The 25,967-nt window shown below is 38.7% G+C and overlaps 1 protein-coding gene across 5 annotated transcripts in view; it reads left to right on the top strand.

The window, feature by feature from the left end:
• LOC131131711 (uncharacterized) overlaps window positions 1-25,967 on the top strand; it is a 225,899-nt gene that overhangs the window by 71,052 nt on the left and 128,880 nt on the right. The window contains exon 4 of one of the 5 annotated variants that reach the window (XM_058076658.1): window positions 24,681-24,723. The exons of the other annotated variants lie outside the window; for them this stretch is intronic. The gene's annotated coding sequence lies outside the window, so the exon portion shown is untranslated. The remainder of the gene's footprint in view (window positions 1-24,680; window positions 24,724-25,967) is intronic. 5 annotated transcript variants of the gene reach the window in all.

Raw genomic sequence — 25,967 nt, 5'->3', positions numbered from 1 at the left:
GTACAGATAAGTAAACAGATTTCAAAGTGATCTATTTGCTGCTACCGACATTGAAGACTATGTGTTAAAGTGAGAATGAAAGGTTTGTCAGTGCAGTACTTCTTCTGCTTCTGGTTATTGGAACTTGTTAAAGAACTAACTAACACATTACTGCCACCAGGTGGTTGGAAGTCGTATTTTAGCTGAGTACATCATTAGCCACGTATACATGGACCCAAATACAGTAAACCTCGGATATATCGGACTCGGATATATCGGAAATTCGCTCACAACGGACAGATAAAAAAGAACCGATTTTTCTGTAATGCATTTCCAATAAAAATTCATTGCATATATCGGATTTTTTATAACGGATTTCGCCTATTTCGGACAAAATCTCCAGTCCCGTTCCAATGCATTTCCATTAAATTTCCCTCGCATATGTATATCGGATGGCCGCATCGTGGCGCTCCGATTCGCCGAATCGTGACAGGCCGCTATACGACGTCATTTGCAGCGTTTGCAGCGTTGCCTGCGCGTCCAGGTACATTGGAAACATAGTCAAGGAAGTGCCTTTTTATAACGGATAAAATCAGATTTACGCATATACCGGATATAAATCCGATATATGCGTAAAACGGACATTTTCCGGTATACGCATATAACGGATTTCGCTTATATCGGACATAACCAGTGGGAACAATTGAATCCGATATATCCGAGGTTTACTGTATTCCAATTTAATTCGGGTTATTTGCTCAAACGGAAAGAATGTAACCTTTGTATACACCTCATTCGGAAAGAAAAGTGCCAAAAGGACTTTTACTGCACAAGATGATTAAATGATTGATTAGATTACTGAGTTTGATTACTGCACAAGTGTGCCTTCGACTGGCCATAACAAAAGGGCCACTCCAAAATGTGGAGTCAGTAGCCACGTTTACATGAACCCAAATATTCCAATTCCATTCGGGTTATTTGCTCAAACGGAAAGAATGTAACCTTTGTATACACCTCATTCCGAAAGAAAAGTGCCAATCCGAATGAATATATAATCGGATTCACAGGGGTGGAATATTTCTTTCCCGGATCCGATTGAGGTATCTTGTACCCGCTCAATCGGAAAGTTGTCAAACTGCGTTCTTCTTCGTGGTGTTTTTCTTCTGGCGGTTGGCAAGCAGCTTTCGTGTGCATTAGCGCCATCTGTGGAACAGAATCTAAACCCTTCTATACGCCATTCATAAGTCCAGTTTTATTAAAAATAGAAAATACATATCTATATAAAACATGTGCCGAGTTTAATTGTAAAATATTAGTAAGAATAAACTTTATCTTTTCCTGTTCCCGGGTGCGTTTTTCCAGCGAATGCTGAGATATGACGTAACACGTAGTTCGAGACGTTCTTCGATTTAAAAAAACGGAGGCGAGCAATCGGCACTGGACTGCTATGGAAAGTTTGTTTTTGATTCATACAAAATTTCAAGACCGGACGAATGAAAAACTGGGAATATGGAGTTATTCCAACAAGTGAAAGAAAAACTCGAGGAAGTCGGTATCACGTGATGTTGGTGTTTACGTTTTACTGGTCATGCCCCATTGACTGTTCTGGTTGATTATAGCGGCGCATGTAAACAAGAGATTGGAATATTCCTTTCCATGTATACCATTGCTTTCGGAAAGGTCATTCGGAAAGATTCCATTCGGAAAGAGAAAAACTCCTCATGTAAACGTGGCTACTGACAACAGTAATTATCTTTGGTGTCGTCAACTGATAATGAATGCGGTCCCACTGCCCTCGCTGGTCAACAGGTGCGAAAGTGAAAGTTTTTTTCCAGCCATCTAAGTGTCGGCCACGGCCCCGTGTTTAAGAAGCACTACACTAGAGGGTATTTTTCCACTTGAACGTAAATACATTGCTTTGGAGTGCTGATGTTTACGACCTATCCATCAGCTGCCGCAGTGCACTATATAGCAGGCTATGTCATGCCATGGCTGCTGGACCTATAATTTCTCTGCATGCACTCACCATAACCCTGCCAAACAAAAATGTGTCAAGTTCATCTTGGTTGTCCCAGTAAAAGAATGACAACTGGCTGCCGGCATTTGGTTTAACCATACATCATGCTACGCCGAATGTGATGCCCCGGGGAATGAACATAAGGGTGCTTGCCCTGACAAATCTCTTAAGTGGGTGCTTTAGTACAAGTCTGTTTTTTCCCCTTTCACTTTAGTCATATATGTCCTTAGTATGGTATAGTCTAGTATAGGGATAGGCATTGGGGAATGGGGAAATGAACAGTCAATAAATCGGTTTATTAGGATTTTATCAATGCCGATATTATCCAACTCTCAATTTCTGATATCGATACATGAAATATGACATATCTCCTATATGTGTTTTATACAGCATTTATTTAACATCGGTTTTCATGATCAGGAAAAAAACTCCAATACCCATGTTTCATTTTTATGCTGATTCCATTTAATGAAAATATTATTTTTCAATGGTAGGGTTGTATTGACAACCAGAATAGTGTAATACAATATAATAAGCGCCTGCACGGTGGTCGAGTGGTTAGCGCGCAGACCTCACAGCTAGGAGACTCGGGTTCAATTCCACCCTCGGCCATCTCTGTGGGGAGTTAGCATGTTTTCCCGTGCATGCATGGGTTTTCTCCGGGTACTCCGGTTTCCTCCCACATTCCAAAAACATGCTAGGTTAATTGGCGACTCCAAATTGTCCATAGGTATGAATGTGAGTGTGAATGGTTGTTTGTCTATATGTGCTCTGTGATTGGCTGGCCACCAGTCCAGGGTGAATGAATGAATGAGTATAATAAGCAATGCCAAAGCATACGTAGGTGCTTAATTAGAAATAAAATAACATGCTGTTCTTCAGACCAGGGATCCTCAACCACTGTGGGGTGGGGGACCAGGATGCAGGAAAATTGTGAAAAAAAAAATCATATTTTATTTAAATGCAGATATATTTTTAAAATATGGCATTATTCTATTCAAAAAAATAACATACTGTTAGAAATAACAAAGTTTTGCATGTTTGGTGACCCATTCCACTTGGTTCGATGGTCCACGAACGCAACATTGTTACCAATCTTTGACTAACTTTTGACTCATTTTATTGATCCCAAATGCTGAAACCATGTGGGAATGCGTAAAGATAATTCATGGCTGTGTGTTAACGCACACATCCAACAGTTGCGTATCATCTTCTCTCTAAAAACCAAACTCCAGTGTTGTATACTGTTAGGATGGGATGGATTACTGTAACACTGCAGTGCAGTTCCAACACAACAACACTATATCTGTTGGTAGCTGCTTCAATACACAATCAACAACCAATTCCAAAATGTGGATGAAATTGTTGACACTGCGACAGATTTTGCTATAACTGTACACAGAAGAATGTTGCACAGAAATACTGTAAGTACCACAATTGACTCAAGAGTTATGACGCCGTAAACAGACTATTATTTTTAATCCTGGTTATTTAGGTTGTGGGTTTTGCAAGGCCCTATTTACTATGTGGTGATCAGGGTTTTCTGTCAGAACACATTCAAGCTTGAGCGTACACACAATTTTACACCTTCCCTCCTCAAAGAAATATTTAAAAAAGCAGTAAAATGTCAACCGAGCTCACAGACAGGGTCGAGTTCATTCATTTTCTACCGCTTATCCTCACAAGGGTCATGGGGGTTGCTGGAGCCTACCCCAGATGTCTTTGGACGAGAGGTGGGGTACACCCTGGACTGGTCGCCAGCCAATCACAGGGCACATATAGACAAACAACCATTCACACTCACATTCATAACTATGGACAGTTTGGAGTCGCTAATTAACCTAGCATGTTTTTGGAATGTGGGAGGAAATCAGAGTACCCGGAGAAAACCCACGCATGCACGGGGAGAACATGCAGAGATATCCGAGGGTGGAATTGAACTCGGGTCTCCTAGCTGCGAGACCTGTCGTGCAGCCGTCTTTTGGATATTACTTGAATAATTTACCTTTTTACACGTTTGCTCAAAGTATCATATTGGTATCGCCGGTATCAGCCTAAATTTTAAATAATAAAAACTTAAGAAACCACATATAGTTGGTGGGTAGACAAATGTTTTTTTTCAGATTAAAATGAACAAAGCATTATTAGAGCCCTGTAGACATGACAAAACACGACTATAGTCACATTTATACTTTTTTTTATTTACAACATATTGCGCAACTGCAGGGTCTTGAGACACATGCTAACTCGCAAACTAGAGAGCTAGCGACCTAAACGGTAGCCTTCAAGTTATTTCCTTCCAACTTAAATAGCCAAAAACTTACCACTTCCACACGGATAGGGAGGATAACTATTAACAGTTATTTAACCTTTAACATGAACATGAATCAAACGTAATAATTTTTTCTGGGTACATGATACCATACAGCATCCATATCAAAGTTGCGCGGACTATTGTCCTGCGGGCCACGTGTTTGAGACCTCCTCCAACACCCATCATCGCGTTACAATTCGGTTCCACTTACACTTGCTATCCCATCTATTTCCTTGCATTTTAATGCTAGCACCCATAAATAGGTGCTCCTAATGACTTGACACATCAATATAATTCAGCAACAACATGAGTGAGACTGTAACATATGGCATCGACCCTCATTTGATGATTGCGGGTTATTTTTTTGGTTAAGAGAAAAATCTGGAATTAATTCCATTAAATGGGAACATCTGTATCGGAGTTAAGTCACACATCAAAAAGTGAACAACGGATTACCTCCTGGATATACAATCCACTGTGATTTGACAAGAAAGGTGTTTATTCAGGCAGGCAAATCCACACTTGATCGTGGCACAATCCATATAGTCCACAGAGGTGGGCTCAATACCAACCTCTGACCTTAAGCATTCAGGGAAGACTTCACTTTCACCACAAGCTCTGAATGTACTCAAACACATCGATGCAGTCACTCCAGAACAAAGCCGGTCCAGTCCAAGCACAATATCTGTTCCAGTCAGAGAGAAAGCCGCAGCCAGAAACATGTTCAAAAACTAAATAGCATGAAAGCAATGGAGTAAAGGAGAAAAAGAAAAAGAGATACATAAAAAAGAAAATAAAGTCTGTATTTCCATTTGATACTCGGTGTTTTTTGTGGCACAAAGTGTCATTTTCCAAGTGGCTGTGCTTCCACGTAAATCTGGACTGTGAAGCCTGCATTTCTTTTTCTCTAAGGTGATAAAAATGGCATTGACTTCAAATAATAGTGAAATTAATGAGGAGTGAAAGGGCAAAGCTTTAACCTTTATAGAATTGAATGCAAAGTGTAGTCCTGCTTTGGAGGAAAAAAATACTGCAATAAACTATTTTACGTTCAAAAGATAACAATTCTATTTATATATGGAATTGTATATATTTAAAGGCTCAACGCCACTGCAGTTCTTTATTTTTCCTTTTTGTGTTGGCACCGCAGTTGCAATGGGCCATATATGGACCGCAGACCTTGAGTTTCAAACCCTTGATTTACAGTATAAAGCATCCCAATGTCATCGTATCACCATTTCTTTTCACATAACGGACGGGTTCACACTGACTACGGTGCAGCTCTGGTCCTGATCCAGCACAGATTGCCGTAAGACCCCAAACGGATTCCTTCAGGATCTCAGGGAAGAACTAAATTTGAAGCACTTATATGCTAGGACTACGTTAAAAAGCCATAGCATTTCAGTATGTGGAATCAAACTATGGAGTGGATTGAGTAAGACCCTCAAACAATGCACAACGATGAGCCAATTCAAGAATGAATTGGCTCATTAATTTTAATTTTAATTTTAATTTTAATTTTAATTTTAATTTTAATTTTAATTTTAATTTTAATTTTAATTTTAATTTTAATTTTAATTTTAATTTTAATTTTAATTTTAATTTTTTTAATTTTTAAAATTTTAAAATTTTTAAATTAAAATTTTAATTTTAATTTTAATTTTAAAATTAAAATTTCAAAATTAAAATTAAAATTAAAATTAAAATTAAAATTAAAATTAAAATTAAAATTAAAATTAAAATTGAAAAAAATAAAAAAATAAAAAACTTAAATTATATTAGGAAAGCAGGAAGTGAACAAATGTAACAGTTACTGATTGTAAAAGTACCAGATGGAGGGGTAGGATTTAATAAGCTTTGCTTCTTCCTACTCCTTTTGGACATGTGGAACTGTGAACTGATTATGTGATGCATTCAATTGTAATCTGATGCATGTTCAAATGAAATTAAACCATTACCATTACCATTACCATTACAACACAATTGGACTCATGCTGCATATTAATAACACGTAAAGTGTTTGACAGTCCGTTCACATCTTTATTAATACCACAAGATTCAATGTGATGGTAAAATCAAGTTTGGTACAAACAAAATTGTACATTAACCGGGACAGTGTACTAGAACCAAGGCAACATGATTGAAAACCAAGGTTAGCACTAATCTTCCACCTTGCAGCCCCACACACAAATGCCAGTAAACTGTGAGAAATTATCTGTGATGATGTGTTTATTCTTGACAATAAATATTTCTAGATATAAAATGGTGTTGTGACAAAACAATAAAAGTGAATCTGGTCGGAAATATGATTTGCTCATGTCGAGTGGTTCCTTGGAAGTAACTCAACTTGATCACTAAGCCGTTTTTGTGTGTCAAGTAGTGCCAAGAGTCACTTGACAGTGTTCCGTAGTTCGTAGTAATATTTGTGTTTTGTACTTGAAGGATATTTGAAAGAGAGTGTTTTTTTGTAATTGAAGAAATATGCTCCTTTGTATGTGTAAGACATGCTCTATTTCTTTCTGTTTGACAGATACATTTATTTGCAAAACAAATGCATGAATTTGGGAATAACGCTTTGTATTTGCAAACCACATTGAGTTTATTTGTGTATCGTTCAGCGTGAGTAAAACATGTTTGTGAGGTTTTGGCGCGGTTTTAACTCCACCGTGCTTTCCAAACCTTCCTTTGTGGTGCTGAAAGAGAAAAAAGTCCTACCTCAAACTGTTCCCACAAAATCGGAAGCAATGGATTGTCCAAAATTTTTTGGTAAGATCAACAATGAAGGAGTTAAAAAAGGGTCGAAGTCCAATACCTGATGGGTTAATTCATTTTTTTTTGTCAGGCTTTGGCTTATATTGTATTCTTTTAAAGTACACTCTAGTAAACCATAATGACTACACAGTATATTTTTCTGTAGACCTTGATACAAAATCTAAATCTGTTGCCTTAAGCTTGTTGTAAAATTATATGTGCAAGCTTGTAAACTTGATGATGTTGAGAAAAAGAAAGGGATGGGCGGCGACGGGTGTGGCATTTTGTTAGTTTTCAGTATGAGAGACTTGATGTTAAACGATAAAAAAGGTTAGTCAAAGTATAAGATCCTTCAGGGTTCCTTTTTGAAATGTATTAACAGGAGATAAGACCGGTCGACATCTGTTGGCCTTCTCCCACGGCTGATCTACTAGCAAGGCAGCACATTCTCCACGTATCCACTACATGTCTCCACAAGAAACTCGCCTTTCACAGCATTTCACATTTCAGCCTTTCACACTTTAACCTACTGTAATGTAAGTGTGTGGGGCTGGGGGCTGGGGGCAGGGGGTTCCTCTTGTTTTAGGAAGGGCAATTGCAAAAATACTCACACATGCACAGACCAGTCTGATCACCAGTAAATGTGGCTTGCTATCTACTGGTGTTTCTTGTACTGCATTTTTTCCAAAATGGATGAATTAATGATCGCTGTTTGATTGACTATGGCCTAGTATAAGTCAAAATACATCGAAAGATTACCATTGATGAGACATCACATTACATGACATTACCTCAACACAACTATGGCATGCCTGATATAGTGAGAAGTTCTTCTTCTCCCATTTGGTGTGGAAGTGGTAAGTTTTTGGCGTCTTATTTTGTAAGAAGTTAGTTAATAAATTGGAGGCTAACTACTTAGCTCATTGGTATTGAAAGAATGATGTAACAGTAGAATGCAGATTTTGGTCAATCTGTTCCAAAAGGTCAGATGACAACTAAATGCATTTTTGGTTGCATCATACAAAATGGCGGCATACAAAAACCAAAGTTCCAGCAGCAAAAAAATTTGTTATCATTCATTCATTGATTTTTCATTGTACCGCTTATCTTCACGAGGGTCACGGGGGTGCTGGAGCCTATCCCAGCTGTCTTCTACATCCTGGACTGGTCGCCAGCCAATCACAGGGCACATATAGACAAACAACCATTCACACTCACATTCATACCTATGGACAATTTGGAGTCGAACAATTAACCTAGCATGTTTTTGGAATGTGGGAGGAAACCGGAGTACCCGGAGTAAACCCGCTCTGCAAAAGATGCCCGAGGTTGGAATCGAACTCGGGTCTCCTAGCTGTGAGGCCTGCGTACTAACCACTTATTCACCGTGTAGCTTCTTGTTATTATTCATTAATTTTCTGCTGCTTATCCTCACGAGGGTTGCGGGAGGTGCTGGAGTCTATCCCAGCTGTCTTCGGGCAGGAGGCGGGGTACACCCTGGACTGGTCGCCAGCCAATCACAGGTCACATAGAGACAAACAACCATTCACACTCACATTCATACCTATGGACAATTTGGAGTCGCTAATTAACCTAGCATGTTTTTGGAATGTGGGAGGAAACCGGAGTATGCGGAGTAAACCCGCTCTGCAAAAGATGCCCGAGGTTGGAATCGAACTCGGGTCTCCTAGCTGTGAGGCAGGCGCACTAACCACTTGAACACCGTGCAGCTTGTTGTTATTATAGGTGCTAAAATGTCCAAAATGCACCTGTTTTATTCGTATTTACACACAAAATGTGATCTAATTCTGCGACTTATTCAATAAGTAAATTAAATAAAGTTGGTTTGTAAACTATGCGGCACATCAATGGATATTGCATTGTGAAAATATGATGCCAAAATGGACAGCAATTCATCATTCTTTGGAAGATGTTCTTTACTGTCTCAATTATGAATTTGAGAAATGAGTCCTTCCAGCAGCATCTTGTAAGGCTTAAGGGCACTGCCAAAGTAGCTTGCCAATCAAGACAAATGTGCAATCATGTAAATCCACGGCCAAGAAAACCTTTCTCTCTCAGGTACAGTCCACATTTTTTTGGCCTTAAAATTGATGTGTGCATAGTTTTATTATGATATCATTCTTTTTCTAGCAGCATACACATAAAGTATGATGGCCGATCCAGCTCGGCAAAATAAGACAACTTGGCTAGAATGCAGTACCTGAAACTTTACAGAAGCTCTCCACAAACCAGCGGTGATGTCACAGTGGCAATGTCCGTTTCTTGCATAATGCATACCTTCTCCAAGTGGAAGTGTGTTGGAATTTAGGGTGGTATATTTAGATATTGTGTATTCATATGAAATAAAAAGAAGTCTTGGCGGTGTCAAGGCACATTTGAGATCATTGACTGGATGGTTAGCAGTACAGCAGTTCTGCAGAATAGTGGCGCGTCCATCGCAAAATAAACCATTCCTAATTAGGAGCCTTTTTTTTTTTTCCACGTGATTCGGTAATACAGTATTACAGTATGTGTGGTAATGTGTCCGCTGAGCCAGATGTGGGAGGGGGGCGGCAGTCACACACATGAACAGGAGGCAAGGAGATGGGAGAAAGGGAAACGACATCATGAACCTGCTGGCTTCATTGTTGAAATTCAAAGGTCGAGCAGGTAAAAAAAATAGTGTTTTTTATTAGAGTTTTATGATTTTTTTTTTTTTTTTTTTACTAAACGTTTGGTGCCCTGTGATTGGCTGGCGACCAGTCCAGGGTGTACCCGGCCTTTTGCCTGAAGTCAGCTGGGATAGGCTCCAGCATACCCCCATGACCCTAATGAGGATAAGCTGTATAGAAAATTGATAGATGGATTGATGGATGGAAATCTGTTTTTTTTTTTTTTTTTTTGAAAAAAAGCAAAATGTTTAAAATAGTTAAAAGTTCACTTTTAACAGTTTCAGTTTCAGTATTTTACCATTTATTTGTGTAGCACTAGAGTGTATAAATAAAGGTATATTTACTATATCCATTCATTTTCTACTGCTTATCCTCACAAGGGTCGCAGAGGGTGCTGGAGCCTATCCCAGCTGTCTTCTACACCCTGGACTGGTCGCCAGCCAATCACAGGGCACATATAGTCAAACAACCATTCACACTCACATTCATACCTATGGACAATTTGGAGTCGGTAATTAACCTAGCATGTTTTTGGAATGTGGGAGGAAACCGGAGTGAGGGTGGAATTGAACTTGGGTCTCCTAGCTGTGAGGCCTGCACGCTAACCACTCTATCACCGTGCAGCCCAAAGATACATTATTGTTCTAAATCAACTTCATCACATTGTTTTGTGTGTATTCATTCATTCATTCATTCTCTACCGACAGCCAATCACAGGGCACATATATGTAGACAAACAACCATTCACACTCACATTCATACCTATGGACAATTTGGAGTCGCTAATTAACCTAGCATGTTTTTGGAATGTGGGAGGAAACCGGAGTACCCGGAGAACATGCAAACCCCACACAGAGATAGCTGGAATTGAACTCAGGTCTCCAAGTTGTGAGGCCTGCGTGCTAACCACCGTTCTAGTATCGGTAATAAAGTGCTGGACTATATAACCTGACAACAGCATTCATTAATTTTCTACTGCTTATCCACACGAGGGTCGCGGGGGTGCTGGAACCTATCCCAGCCAATCACAGGGCACATATAGTCAAACAACCATTCACACTCACATTCATACCTATGGACAATTTGGTGTCGGTAATTAACCTAGCATGTTTTTGGAATGTGGGAGGAAACCGGAGTACCCGTAGAAAACCCACGCATGCATGGGTAGAACATGCAAACTCTACACAGAGATGGCTGAGAGTGGAATTGAACTCGGGTCTTCTAGCTGTGAGACCTGTGCGCTAACCACTCGATCACCGTGCAACCTCGCTATATACAGTTTTTGACAGTATTTACAGTACAGTATAGTATTTGACCACATGTGACGCTATATGCAAATGAGACCAAAATGTGAGTAGGGATGCGCCGATCGGTCTCCTGTGGCTAGCTAAAATGTTTGTTTGCTATGTCACCATTTTGGTACCCTTCCCAGAAGAATGAAACATATTCAGTTAGATCATTATGACTATGCATACAGTTGTCATGATAAAAATTACACTTCAATGGGGTCAAGGGAAACTGGAACTGTTGTCGACATTTGAATTTAGCACCAGTTCGATGACATCATATTTTCTTGTAGCGACAGACCATCATATTATTGGCTGTGGCACTTTCTGTGTGTACAATGCTTTAAGGCAAAAATCATCTGTATAAGATTTAAGACTCCCCCTAAACATGAATGTCATAGTCACATCATCCATCATTTATATCTCTAATATTGTGTACATTCTTCATATTACACACACTGCGGTCCTGGCAGTGGATGTGTGGGGGAGAAGGAGCTCAAGGATCGGTTAGGACCAGAAAGAAGATAAGTGTTAGGCAAAGCAGTAGCAAACAACGCTTTTGTTAGTCTTGGCTGATAGACAGTCTACAAAGGACACATGTGAATGTGCCAGTTCCCAGCTGTAAATCAAACCCTTTGAGCTTTGTTTCATCCATCACAATGTTATTTTAAAGCAACTGTTTTTGATGTGTCTTAAAAAAATCACAATTATTTTGTCATCGCCACACAATTCCTGATTACAAAAACACGGAGGAGTGGTTAGCACATCTTGGCTCGACCATTTCTGTATAGAGTATGTCTGGGTATGTCTGGGATTTAGGTCTGGGTTCCTGGACCTATCCCAGCTGTCTTCGGGCGAGAGGCAGGGTACATCCTGGACTGGTGGCCAGCCAATCACAGGGCACATATAGACAAACAACCATTCACACTCCCATCATACCTATGGACAATTTGGAGTCGCCAATTAACCTAGCATGTTTTTGGAATGTGGGAGGAAACCGGAGTACCCGGAGAAAACCCACGCATGCACGGGGAGAACATGCAAACTCCACACAGAGATGGCCGAGGATGGAATCGAACCCTGGTCTCCTAGCTGTGAGGTCTGCGCGCTAACCACTCGACCGCTGTGCCGCCCTAAAAATAACCAATTAGCTAAAAATGTCATCCAATACTTAATATGATCTCAGGGAAGAACTACATTTGAAACACTTCTATGCTAGGACTACGTTAAAAAGCCATAGCATTTCAGTATGTGGAATCAAACTATGGAATGGATTGCGTAAGACCCTCAAACAATGCACAACGATGAGCCAATTCAAGAAACAATACAAGCAGTTGATGTTTGCTAAATGATGTACTATATGTCTCATGATGTGCTATATATATCACTATATTGACACTTACTATGGTACCCATTATGGCATTGGATGCTCATATCACCTTGTACTTCGGTACATGATAGAAATAAAATTAAAACATTTAAAAAATACATATTAGGAAAGCAGGAAGTGAACAAATGTAACAGTTACTGATTGTAAAAGTACCAGATGGAGGGGTAGGATTTAATAAGCTTTGCTTCTTCCTACTCCTTTTGGACATGTGGAACTGTGAACTGATTATGTGATGCATTCAATTGTAATCTGATGCATGTTCAAATGAAATAAAACCATTACCATTACCATTAACATTGCCCAGGAACCACTAAAGAAACTGCTTGTCACTGTCCACACACTGTGTTACATTGCCATGGAAGAAGCTTCTGGTGCAAAATGAACACCTTCAAGCATGACTGGAATTAAACGGGAGGCCTTTAACACCAAAGGTTTAATGGTCAGAAGACACATGGAGTACAGTGCATGGAACTATATTTGGTTTTCAAACTGAAGAATAACATTAGCAACCGAGAAGCATAGTAGTGGTAGCATCAAGCTCTGGAGTTGTTTTGCTACCAGTTGTATGGAGTCATGATGGAGGACTACTTATACATTCTTCAAATTTGCCTTAATAATTGTATTCCAAATGAGTAATGGTACAAAACAGCCATAAGAACTGGTTTTGGGACGGATAAAGCAGGCTAAAATGAAACTTTTACAAAGACCCAGCATGCGTCAATCCGAAATGAACCCGTTATGTGTCTAATGTCCAGTCAGAGTTATGCCAGAATCTTGAAGGCGGCTTTTTTTTTGGTCCATTGCTATTTAAAGAATTCTCTCCAAAGCCTCAGTATTAAGAGGCTGTCGCTTGGCAGCTCAAATTATTAGGTTAGGTTTTCATTGGGATTTTTTTCCTTAGCTTTGTTGTCTCGGCTATAGATTTGTGGTGATTGTCATGCTGGGAGACTTCCATGGCCCATCTTTGGTGTCCTTGCTGAGGCTGGGAGGTTCTCATCCAAGATTCATCATTATTTGTATCAGACAGATTGTTTTTTTGGGAATATTTTCACTATGTAATGGGGTATGATGAAGGAATTTTTGGCTACTTTTTGGCTAAAGTGTAGGCATGCATTTCAGAGCGTGTTGTTAAAAGCCATCAGACCCTGAGTTGGACAGAAGCCAGGGAGGCAGAGAGGAATTCAGGTCATCAGAGAAAGGGGCACCACTTAGAAGGCAGGTGGACAGGTATCAACAGAGGCACCATTGTCCATGGCTCAGTTTGGGCGGACAGGTGTGCCCCTCAGCACTCACCGTACCCTAGCGATGTGCTTCAGTCTTTGATTCTTTGCCTCCTCTTCTCAACTCTGATGCACTGTTCCACTTTTGCTGCATATTAACATGACTACAAAGTTTGATTTAATTGCTCACATGAGAGAGGAAATACTGTTTACATTAGAGGTGAAGCGATTCGTTGAGTAATTCGAGTACCTCAATTACCAAGCAGTTTCTCTTGCAGATCAATAAAGTCTAAGATTACAAACTTTTTTTCTGCGCTTACGTCAGCCACACAGAAAAAGTGTAGAGAAAAAAAGGCGAGAAATGTCTTAAATTCTCTTGTGTATTTATAAGTGCTCTTTAAACTACCAAAAATGTTTGACAGTGATCTAAATCGTAACATAAAAGTGTGAACCCTGGAAAACAGAACCAAAAACGGTTGGGAGAAAAAACAGGAACAAAAAGACCACTGCAAAGAAAATGAAAACAACCAAATCAAATCAACCAAAAGCGCTACAGGGACAACACAACGAGCTTTGCGGATCAATAAAGTCCAAGATTACAAACTTTTTTTCTGCGTTTACGTCAGCCACACAGAAGAAGTGTCGAGAAAAGAAGGCGAGAAATGTCTTAAATTTTCTTGTATATTTATACTTGCTCTTTAAACTACCAAAAATGTTTTATGTTACAATTTAGATCATTGTCAAAGTGGGAATCCTGGAAAACTGAACCAAAAACGGTTGGAAAAAAAACAGGAACAAAAAGACCACTGCGAAGAAAATAAAAACAACCAAATCAAATCAACCAAAAGCGCTACCAGGACAAGACCACAAGCTTTGCTGATCAATAAAGTCTAAGATTACAAACTTTTTTTCTGCGCTGACATCAGCCACACAGAAGAATTGTCGATAAAAACAAGTTGAGAAATGTCTTAAATTCTCTTGCGTATTTATAATTGCTCTTTAAACTACCAAAAATGTTTTATGTTACGATTTAGATCATTGTCAAAGTGTGAACCCTGGAAAACAGAACCAAAAAACGGTAGGGAGAAAAAACAAGAACAAAAGACCACTGCGAAGAAAATGAAAACAACCAAATCAAATCAACCAAAAGCGCTACCGGGACAAGACGATGAGCTTTGTGGATCAATAAAGTCTAAGATTAAAAACTTTTTTTCTGCGCTGACGTCAGCCACACAGAAGAATTGTCGATAAAAAAGTTGAGAAATGTCTTAAATTCTCTTGTGTATTTATAATTGCTTGCGTATTTATAATTGCTCTTTAAACTACCAAAAATGTTTTATGTTACGATTTAGATCATTGTCAAAGTGTGAACCCTGGAAAACAGAACCAAAAACGGTAGGGAGAAAAAACAGGAACAAAAAGACCACTGCGAAGAAAATGAAAACAACCAAATCAAATCAACCAAAAGCGCTACCGGGACAAGACGACGAGCTTTGCAGATCAATAAAGTCTAAAATTACAAACTTTTTTTCTGCGCTGACGTCAGCTACACAGAAGAATTGTCGAGAAAAGAAGTTGAGAAATGTCTTAAATTTTCTTGTATATTTATAATTGCTCTTTAAACTACCAAAAGTGTTTTATGTTATGATTTAGATCATTGTCAAAGTGGGAATCCTGGAAAACAGAACCAAAAACGTTTGGGAGAAAAAACAAGAACAAAAGACCACTGCGAAGAAAATGAAAACAACCAAATCAAATCAACCAAAAGCGCTACCGGGACAAGACGACAAGCTTTGCGGATCAATAAAGTCTAAGATTACAAACTTTTTTTTCTGCGCTTACGTCAGCCACACAGAAGAATTGTCGAGAAAAGAAGTTGAGAAATGTCTTAAATTCTCTTGTGTATTTAGAATTGCTCTTTAAACTACCAAAAATGTTTTATGTTACGATTTAGATCATTGTCAAAGTGTGAACCCTGGAAAACAGAACCAAAAACATTTGGGAGAAAAAAACAGGAACAAAAAGACCAATGCGAAGAAAATGAAAACAACCAAATCAAATCAACCAAAAGCGCTACCAGGACAAGACGACGAGTTTTGCGGATCAATAAAGTCTAAAATTACAAACTTTTTTTCTGCGCTTACGTCAGCCACACAGAAGAAGTATCGAGAAAAAATCAACCAAAAGCGCTACCGGGACAAGACCACAAGTTGGATAGACTACTATATCTAACACAACACAGGCTTACCAGGCAGCAAACGACTAAGGCAGATCCACAGAACCCATAAGTAGAAAAACGAGAAGGATAACTGCATGTAGAAACGAACTGGAAGGAAAAATACTGACCACAGGAGAGTGGAGCCTAAACAGTGCCAGACTGAATACAAAATGGCACCAGCTGCTGCTTGTGGCTCTGCCCAGCACTCAACTCCCGGAAGTCTGCAGGCTCAGACAACACAGGCAGTGGGAACAAGATCATACACGACAGACCATGACATTGCATCTGATTTTTCCATTAATCGAAGGAATTTTCAATACGATCTCTATTACAAACATATTTCATAGCCGCATCCCTAGTTTACATTGAAAATATTAGCTGGTGATAAGGGAAAGCACAAGTAATTCAATAGTCATAGACAAAATAATCTTATAATATATATATATATAAAGTTGTGCATTTGATTTCATTTCAAATATGGCCAAGTTGAAGCTAAGACTTTAAGCTAAATCTATGAATGGTGCACAGCCCGGCAACTCATATTCAAGTTGACTCTTTAGCTGGCTTGGACTTGATCCAAAACGTCATATGATATCTGGGAGCAGTTCCAAGTGTCTGTTCTGTCCTGATGCCACCCGACCTAAAACACCTCAGCCCTCACCCTTGCCACCACCTGCCGGACGTCCGCTTGGCACTGTGCCTACTTTCATCATACATGGTCGGGCAAAATGATCTGACACATATGTAGGTTAAATAAAAGGCAAATAAATTATCTTTGCTTTATTTGTCTTTTATTTAACCTGTACATAAAATAATGTCCACAACCTTAAATAAAAGGCAAATAAAGTATCTTTGCTTTATTTGCCTTTTATTTAACCTGTAAATAAAATAATGTCCACAAAAGGCAAATAAAGTATCTTTGCTTTATTTGCCTTTTATTTAACCTGTAAATAAAATAATGTCCACAAATAAAGTATCTTTGCTTTATTTGCCTTTTATTTAACCTGTAAATAAAATAATGTCCACAACCGTAAATAAAAGGCAAATAAAGTATCTTTGCTTTATTTGCCTTTTATTTAACCTGTAAATAAAATAATGTCCGCAAAATGAAAATAAAGTATCTTTGCTTTATTTTCCTTTTATTTAACCTGTAAATAAAACAATGTCCACAACCTTAAATAAAAGGCAAATAAAGTATATTTTGCTTTATTTGCCTTTTATTTAACTTGTAAATAAAATAATGTCCACAACCTTAAATAAAAAGCAAATAAAGTATATTTGCTTTATTTGCCTTTTATTTAACCTGCATTTTTATTTTCGAAAAGTACATATAATGCCATTCTGTTTCATTGTGTTTTAAAAATTAAATCCGTTCTGGCGGGGCGAGGTCGGCTGGTTGATTTTGGTTTCAATGCAGATCCAGTAGCTCTGAAGTTGGTAACCCATAACAAGCTGGTACGGGATCATGTCTACCAAGATTGAAGTGCAAACAGAACGCCCGTTGTGTTTCCACAACGGTCCAATTCATGGCAGCAACTGAAAAAGAAACGAAAAACAATGCCGTTATAAAGAAACAAAGCAAAATTGCATTATATGAAAAAAAAATTGCATTATATGTACTTTTCGGAAATAAAAACTTTACTTTATTTGACTTTTATTTAACCTACGAATGTGTCAGATCATTTTGCCTGACCCTTGTATATGAATATTAAAGCATGAAAATGCGTAAGTTTCCAACAATTAATGATATTTTTAATTAACAATGTCAAAATAATTTGGATATTGAATTAATACGTCTTCAGTGTTTATAGTAATTGTGTGCGGTGCCTAATACTTATTCAATAAACCGGCAAGATTAGATTAACACACAATGGGTCGTGATCACGTTGTTTACATCAAATTTCATATACTACACCCTGTTACGCCCTCCAATGTAATAACGTCCACAAATAACTTTGTAAAATTCTGCAGCTGTATTAATTCTGCAAATGTTACACAAACATAACATGCGATTTCCCACAAATGTGATAAATATTACGTTTGCAGAGATTTATTATGTTTGCTGGGAAGTTCAAATCTTCAACTTTCAATGTTGTAATAACTTCCCGCAAATGAAGTCTCGGTGGCATCGCCAACCCGTGGCTTCGTAAATTGTGATCTTTTGTTTATGACAGATATGGCTGCAGAAATACACACATCGTAACATGTAATATGATAACCCATCAATCCACTGATGGAAAAAAGATGGAAACAAATGATCACAACTTGGAAGTTATTACACGACTGACAGTTGAAGAGTTTCACTTCCACACAAACTTTAACAGGTATTACGTTTCTGGAAAATGTAATGCGTTTGCAGGATTATTACATTAAAGGATTTTGCAGATTTTTATAATGTTGGTGGTTTATTATGTTTGTGGAGGTTATTACATTGGCGGGCGTAAAAAAAAAATGATGGATGAATAAAACAATGTATTCACGCAGACCGACTTGGTTTAAGAACACAAATGGAGGATGCATTATTTTCCTTCGCTTTATCAGAACCAGAATTGGTTTTATTGCCAGGTATGATCAAACACATACTAGGAATTTGTTTTTGGTGAAGTAGGTGCAAAAATGAAAATACAAAAATATACAGAATACAGTATAAATATACGTATGTACACAGTCTGTTTTTCGTTTGTTATTCCGATTGTTATTCTGATTGTTTTTCCTAAGAGTCCAAACTGAGCGTTAATGTAACGCATATAGAGAGTGTCAAAGTGGCAGGATGAGGCAGAGGTGGGGTGTGACGAGTGTCGGGGGGGGGTTATGACCCCTGGAAATAAGCTTCCACGGCTATATGATCTTCTTGTTTTCAACTATTTCATGTCTTTATGCAACACACCATGCACACTAACACAATTAGAACAAATTATTTCAATGACATGCAGCATTTTTTTGCCAAGTGTTTGAATGTGGTCATATTCAATGTCCGGCGCCCATCGGATCACTGGATGTGCCCATCGGTCACATGGTTGCAACCACGGGAAAATGGAAGGAGGTAGTGATGACAGCCAGAAATGTCTTCATTTTGTTACTGTTGATTTTTGTTTATATATGCTGTGTCACAAAATATATGGGCTGGCTTGTGTCTGCCTGCAAGATTTTCACCAAAAATTCCGGATGCATGTGGAGAATTGCAAATGCAACAATCTGCAAACATTCTGATTTGTTCCACCAACGGGGATTTTCCAAGTTTTAAAGGAAAATATCCAAAAAATTCTTGAGTCATGTATTTTCTATTTCTAGTCTTACATACATCGTGTCCATTCTTTTGTAAAGTTGCCTTACATCAATCAGGTACACCACTCAGGTACCTTTTGTATCACCCAAGCTCAGTAACTTGTGTGCGACTGAGCCAGGAATTTGCTCAAAATTGCTGAAACCTTCAAAGGCACTGCAGTTCTTTACCTTACAAAGAGCTGCTTGATTCAGCATTGGAGTCCAGTTAAGCTACGTGTCTACTTAAGTGTGTATATTTATATGTGCATAAATGTAAACCTGGAAGTGACTGATCATGCAAAGTATACACAGCACATAAGGTCTCCTTGTCCTTATTCTGCCTTTGACCTGTATTCTACATGACAGACATTTTTCTGTGCAATTTAGTATTTTGACTGATGGCAGGCACTAGCGGCAGTGAGTGAGTTAAGGGGTTGAACATTGTTATAGAAACTATCGTGTCAGTAACTGTGCCAAAAAAACATTTTGTGTATTTGTGTTAGGCCGGCAACATGCTGTAAACCAAGGATTTTCTAAGTAAATATTGTAAATCCTAGTAACAATACCAGCCATTTTTCAAAAGCTGACCCTGTCGGTACTGGCCGTAATTGAAGATTTTGAATCATTTTTCAAGGCACACAGAATATTGTGCCTATTATTGGGCGATATAATGACATGGTATATACCAAAAGAACGATGAAACTCCCGTCTTTCATTCTTTTTGTTTCTACCTTTTTCCATTGATTAATACTCAGCAGTAGAACATATGTAAGTTTCAGCAAAATATCAGTTCACTCAACAAAAAAAACATTTTTGTGAAGAAGATTTTGGCAAAATTTCTAAACAACCAACACGGTTGTTTACTTCCTGGTTGCTGCGTAGCATCTATTTCAATGATCGAGATGTAGGCTGAGGTCTTATAAAATGAATTTCTGCCATCTTTTGGCTGTTCTTTTTGCTGAAAACTGCACCAAACATGCTCTCTTCTATTGTGGAGTTGTGTCATCATCATCTGTTGTGCAAAAAAAAACAAAAAAAAACATAAAAGACATACATCTTGGGAGTGAATAAAATGTATAAATCTGTATTTGGTAGTGAAGGAGTTAATCGTAATTTTACCTTCATTGACGGGAAGCAAGCGAGGAGCAGGGTAGCCTCTTTCACAACATTATCTGCATTTTATTTTTTTGCCAGGATAGAATTTAGCAACATTTTCTAACATTTTTGTTTGCCAAATGAGTATACTTTACAGCATACCATAGTAAACTATGTGATCCAATATGGTGGAATAAACAATGCTGGGAGTAGTCCATCCAATGGTAGAATAATTACAGTGTATTACTGTATATCTGTTTGTAATTTGAGATTAAATCTGCGAGAACTATCAAAGTAAAAGTAAATATGATCGTGTCAACGATGTTTTTCAATACACTGAACTAAACATTGTGGTTTGAAATACAAACTTCTAAGATTAATTACATTTCCTCAAATGGTGAAAATGGCAATACGCTGTTCATGCATTGAGGTTTTGAAGATCAAATTATTATTTCTTACAACTTACATACATATGAAGCAATTTCCCTAATTAGGGACCTTGAGTCACATTTCCGATCCAGAGCCCAACATGAAATAAACCATTAAATTGGACTAATCTGTCAAATTGCAGACCATTAGATATTGTTCACATTGGCTTTTCTACAATTTTTACTCTTTTAACATAATTTTGTGTACTTATCATATTATTATCCGAAATGTTTTACCAGCACTGTTTGTCCACCATCACTTCTGGTCTTTCGCATTTGAAGCCCATTAAGGAAATATTTGGCCAACATAATACGTACATTTATCTAATGTTACATTCTTAGCCAGTAGAGAGGAATATATAAGAATTTACTGGTAGATATTACAGCTTATCATTACTTTCAATTGCTAGACATCTGTGCACATAGACTTAGGGTATTTTGTTTGTGCGACCGATACATAAACTATACTTTCACAGTTTGTTTTGGGTTATTATGATTAGTTTTAGGGTTAGGTTTCATTTTTCATCCCCATTGAAGTATTGCTTTCAGGCCTTTCCTCTTGTGTGAGCCAATCATCTCATTACCTGCTTTTGTGGTTGCCTCATCTGCATGATTAAGTGTGTATTTAGTAAGGGTGGTCTGTTCAGCCTTCGTTGGTTGCCACTGTCCAAAACCGCTGCTGTTGTCATTGCCATTGTCCTTTTTAGTCATCACAGTTTCTGTGATCTCATGAGATTTCAAATTGAATATCCTGCCTTCACTTGTTGGATGCTTTTTGCATTTGGATCCACCTGCTTCCACCATTCCTGCCAAAAACCATGCAATCAAAGAGAATAGCCAGTCTGCCAAATTCACTAGTGTGTTTTGATGTAGTCCGGGTCTAGAAAAAAATACATGTGTGAATGGTAAGTAAATATGACAAACAACAATGCTATTGAGATTTTAGTTGTTTCTTCAGGAATAAACAGTTTTTAGATGATGATCATGAGGCAGTTAGTTCATCCCAGTCCATGGTGATGTCAGAAATCAGGTTCAGGGTCACTACTGCACTGATTGAAGCCATGCTTTTTTTTTTTACCATTGTGTATTTATCCCATCCCAGATGACTTGCGTTGACATGTTTGGTACACTACGGACAGATTATCAGTCAAACAAAGGACTTGCAATCATTTATACTAATATTCACGCTTCTTTTCAGATAATTGAGGTTGACTTTAGGCCGGTGGTGTCCATGCTGACGCACACGGCACAACTGAAAGATGAACAGTAATGCATCGTTTATTGTGGTTAATTGGTTCCAGAAACCATTTCTGCAAAGTCAGATTTCTTATTTATACATGCAATTTTTTTTTGGCCTTTAAATATGCTGGCATCGATTGGCGTAGCCTGCGTCTAACTGTTAAACTGAAACCATATTAGAGAATAGCGTTGATTCTTGCAGCAATACGGGTCAAAGGGCATCCCTTGTCGGGTCAGTACGGATGTTAGGAATCCTACGTGACACAGCACAGATGTAGGGTTTGTAGCCACATGCCGATTATTGTTTTTTTTTTAAGGAAATTGACCGATAATAATCGGCGGCCGATTGAATGGTGCATCACTTACTACACATCACTTCTTAATTTAGCATTTGTACAAGTTCTACATTATATATGAATTATTAAGCACTCTTCAGTCACGCACATTGGTTGTGTTTTAATCAGGATCTCATTAGCCAGAATCAATGACCTTTCGTGCTTTGACCGCTTAGCGACTGGTGAACTACATAACATCTCAGCGGCTGATACAGTTCGGCGTAAAATGACAGCTGTATTTAATCTAATTTGCGGTCATTTGTTGAAGTTAAACTCTGGGAATGTGGAAAGAAAATATTTAAAGTGATAACAGGTAACCTGCGCCTTCTGCTCATTTTTCATCTCAGATTCACTGGGGGCACAGCCAAGACACACACGAGCCACGCTGCCTCCGCCAGACTGACTTGGGTCCAAACGTATTACTGGCCGGGTCTGGAGAAGTTATGAGAAAAGCCATGCATTTTCATTGCATCGTGCTTTGTTAAAGAAGGACAGATTCCTTGGAGTAAAAGCTAATATTTAAAATTGTTGGTCCTATAATTTGACCATTTTTCTGATGCATTACAAGCAGGGTTAGATATACTTACATTGATTAACGCAGTGCAACAAATTCTCCAGTGCACAGCGAAATTTAATAACCTATTCAGTAGATTATGTCATCTGGAAGCAGAAATTTCAACGCATAGTACGACTTACAAATGATAAGTCAAAAGTACTTTGTTTTGTTTGTGCTGCATCAGTCACATGTTGTGTTGGTATCAGCAATATTTTATCACCGATCAGTTGGACCAATCACAGTGGAGTGGGCTTTGCCTGGAGGAGGGTGGAAACTCCACACTGGTGGAATAAATTAAAACAGACAGTTTTAAATTAAAAAAAAAACTTTATAAATAAATTAAATACAGTGTTGCCTCATTTATCGGTTTCCAAAATAGCCCACAATAAATGAAATCTGCAAAGTAGTCAGCTATATATTTATTACAATTATTATTTTAGGCTGTTTTAATGTTGTATAACCCCTCACCATAAACTTTATACACTTTTCACACACAGACATTGGCATTTTCTTAATTTTTTATCTTGTTTTAACACTCTCAACATTCAAATTTCATTTTAATTTTAAAGATCAACCTACTAGGTTGGACACAAGAGTGACTCAAATGTATATCATTCATCTGACCGTGCCTCATCGTCTTGGCACCGTTCAGCTGTAGTGTTTTTGAATCCTTGTTAAAACATATTGCTCATATTGTCGTATTTTCCTCCTATGGCTAGCTACTTCTGTTTGGTCTATTGTTTACAGTATTGGAGGTTGCCTAGCACTTCCCACAGTTAGCTAGTTTGGTAGCCATGACCATAACAGGAGGTCTAGAGCCAATCAGAACGCAGAAGACAATGGGCGGTGCAGACAGAAAACAGCACAGAACTACAGCACTCAACTTCCCACAATGCAATTCTTCTTAAAATTGTGTGTGATTGTATGAAAGGTACCCTTCACCCTCGGCCATCTCTGTGTGGAGTTTGCATGTTCTCCCCGTGCATGCGTGGGTTTTCTCCGGGTACTCCGGTTTCCTCCCACATTCCAAAAACATGCTAGGTTAATTGGTGACTCCAAATTGTCCATAGGTATGAATGTGAGTGTGAATGGTTGTTTGTCTATATGTGCCCTGTGATTGGCTGGCGACCAGTCCAGGGTGTACCCCGCCTCTCGCCCGAAGACAGCTGGGATAGGCTCCAGCACCCCCCGCGACCCTCGTGAGGAAAAGCGGCAGAAAATGAATGAATGAATGAATGTATGAAAGGTGAACCACGATGGAGTGAGAGAACACTGTATATCCCCCCAAACCCTCACCACCATCCTTAAATTTTGAGTATGTGGCCCTTGATGGAAAACGTTTGGACACCCCTGCCTTGGAGAAAATTGCTACTGTGTGCAAAGTAGTCAGCTATATATTTTTTACAATTATTATTTTAAGCTGTTTTACGGCTGTGTAACCCCTCACCATAAATGTTATACACTTAGATTTTTATCTTGTTTAAACACTCTCAACATTCAAATTTCATTTTAATTTTAAAGATCAACTTACTAGTTTGGACACAAGAGTGACTCAAATGTATTTCATTCATCTAACCGTGTCTCATCGTCCTGGCACCGTTCAGCTGTAGTGTTTTTGAATCCTTGTTAAACCATATTGCTCTTTGTCGTATTTTCCTCCCATGGCTAGCTACTTCTGTTTCATTTATTGTTTACAGTATTGGAGGTTGCCTCGCACTTCCCACAGTTAGCTAGTTTGGTAGCCATGACAATAACAGGAGGTCTAGAGCCAATCAGGATGCAGAAGACAATGGGCGTTGCACACAGAAAACAGCAAACACCAAACACCAAACCCTCACCCCCATCCTTAAATTTTGAGTATGCGGCCCTTGATGGAAAATGTTTGGACACCTGTTTTACGAAATACCTTGTTACAGGTTCGGAGAGATCGCAGCAGAGAAATGACCACAAACAACGACTGTATGTATATTAATGATATAACACACAGCAGTTCACAACATTTCCCATCATGAGTTATTATGCTAGACACAAGCTGTCACCCCCATGCCCCCACATAACACTCCAATCTGCACAGTTCAGATCCAGAATAGCATACCTTACCGTTGACAGAGGGCGGAGAGCCAAAAACACCCCGGTAGAGTAATCTGGAAACCGAAAGCTGGACACTCGTGCACAGTTCACAGCAGACTCTAACCGGGATTGAGAAAACAAATGCTTTATAGACTCGCCCGTGCGAAAACAGGTGGCCAGCCTGTCTCCGCAGGAGAGGAGTCATCACCTCCGTCCTCTGCCTCAGGAACATTCTAGTTCGTTTCTCACAACATTCTAGTTCGTTATCAGGATATGGGAATAATATTTATCCCGTTGCCGGAACAAGTTAAAAGCAAGTTAAAAACAAGTTATATAAGTGTGAAAAGTCAAAAAGTGTGCGAAGCAAGTTATATAGCTGTCAAATACAAGCGGGCAAAAACAAGTATATGAGTGTAAAAAACAAGTACAAAACATGTATTGCATAGCCATGTGGGTCAGCTCAGGACAACACAAATAACAATCTCTTCCTTCAACACCCCTACCTTGGAGAAAATTGCCACTGTGTACATATAACATTTATACCGATTATACGTAGTTATGGGTGATAATGTGTACTGTCCCCCAGTCATAAGGGGAGTATAGGTGGTGAAAGCCCATGCAAGGAAGCAGAGGGTCTTGCTTATTGTTTTAGAGGGAATCAGTCTCTGAGTTCCAGGGGCCTTACGGATGTCTTTTATATAGTGCAGACAAGTCCCCCCGGTTTTACAAGAGCCTTGAGCAGAATGACTGCACCAGTCAGCGCAATTCTTTGAATGCCGTGTGGGCCTCTGCGGCAGGACTGGAAACGGTGCACAGGGTGCTGACATGTAGAATAACGAGATTGTGCGGGTCTTTTTAGATAACCATTTTTCTTTCTATGGAACTTAATGATATAGCGGGCAGCAGACGCAGTGTAAACAAAGACCTATATATGTCTATTTGACGGGTTCAAAGTACTTCCAGAACCACAGCGGGGCAGCCATTTAACACAGGTTTAACAAGAACAGATTATGACACCCTCACATTTTAAGGAAGTCCGTTTCCTCAATTTAAAATAGAGCACCACCCATCTATGATAGTGTACATGCAATTTATACATGAGAATTTATTCAGTTGTATAACTGTACGGTATA

This window comes from Doryrhamphus excisus, chromosome 6 (genome assembly GCF_030265055.1).
Source record: "Doryrhamphus excisus isolate RoL2022-K1 chromosome 6, RoL_Dexc_1.0, whole genome shotgun sequence".
Classification (NCBI taxonomy): domain Eukaryota; kingdom Metazoa; phylum Chordata; class Actinopteri; order Syngnathiformes; family Syngnathidae; genus Doryrhamphus; species Doryrhamphus excisus.
Note: the sequence above shows the minus strand (reverse complement) of the source record. Positions and strands in the feature narration are given on the sequence as shown.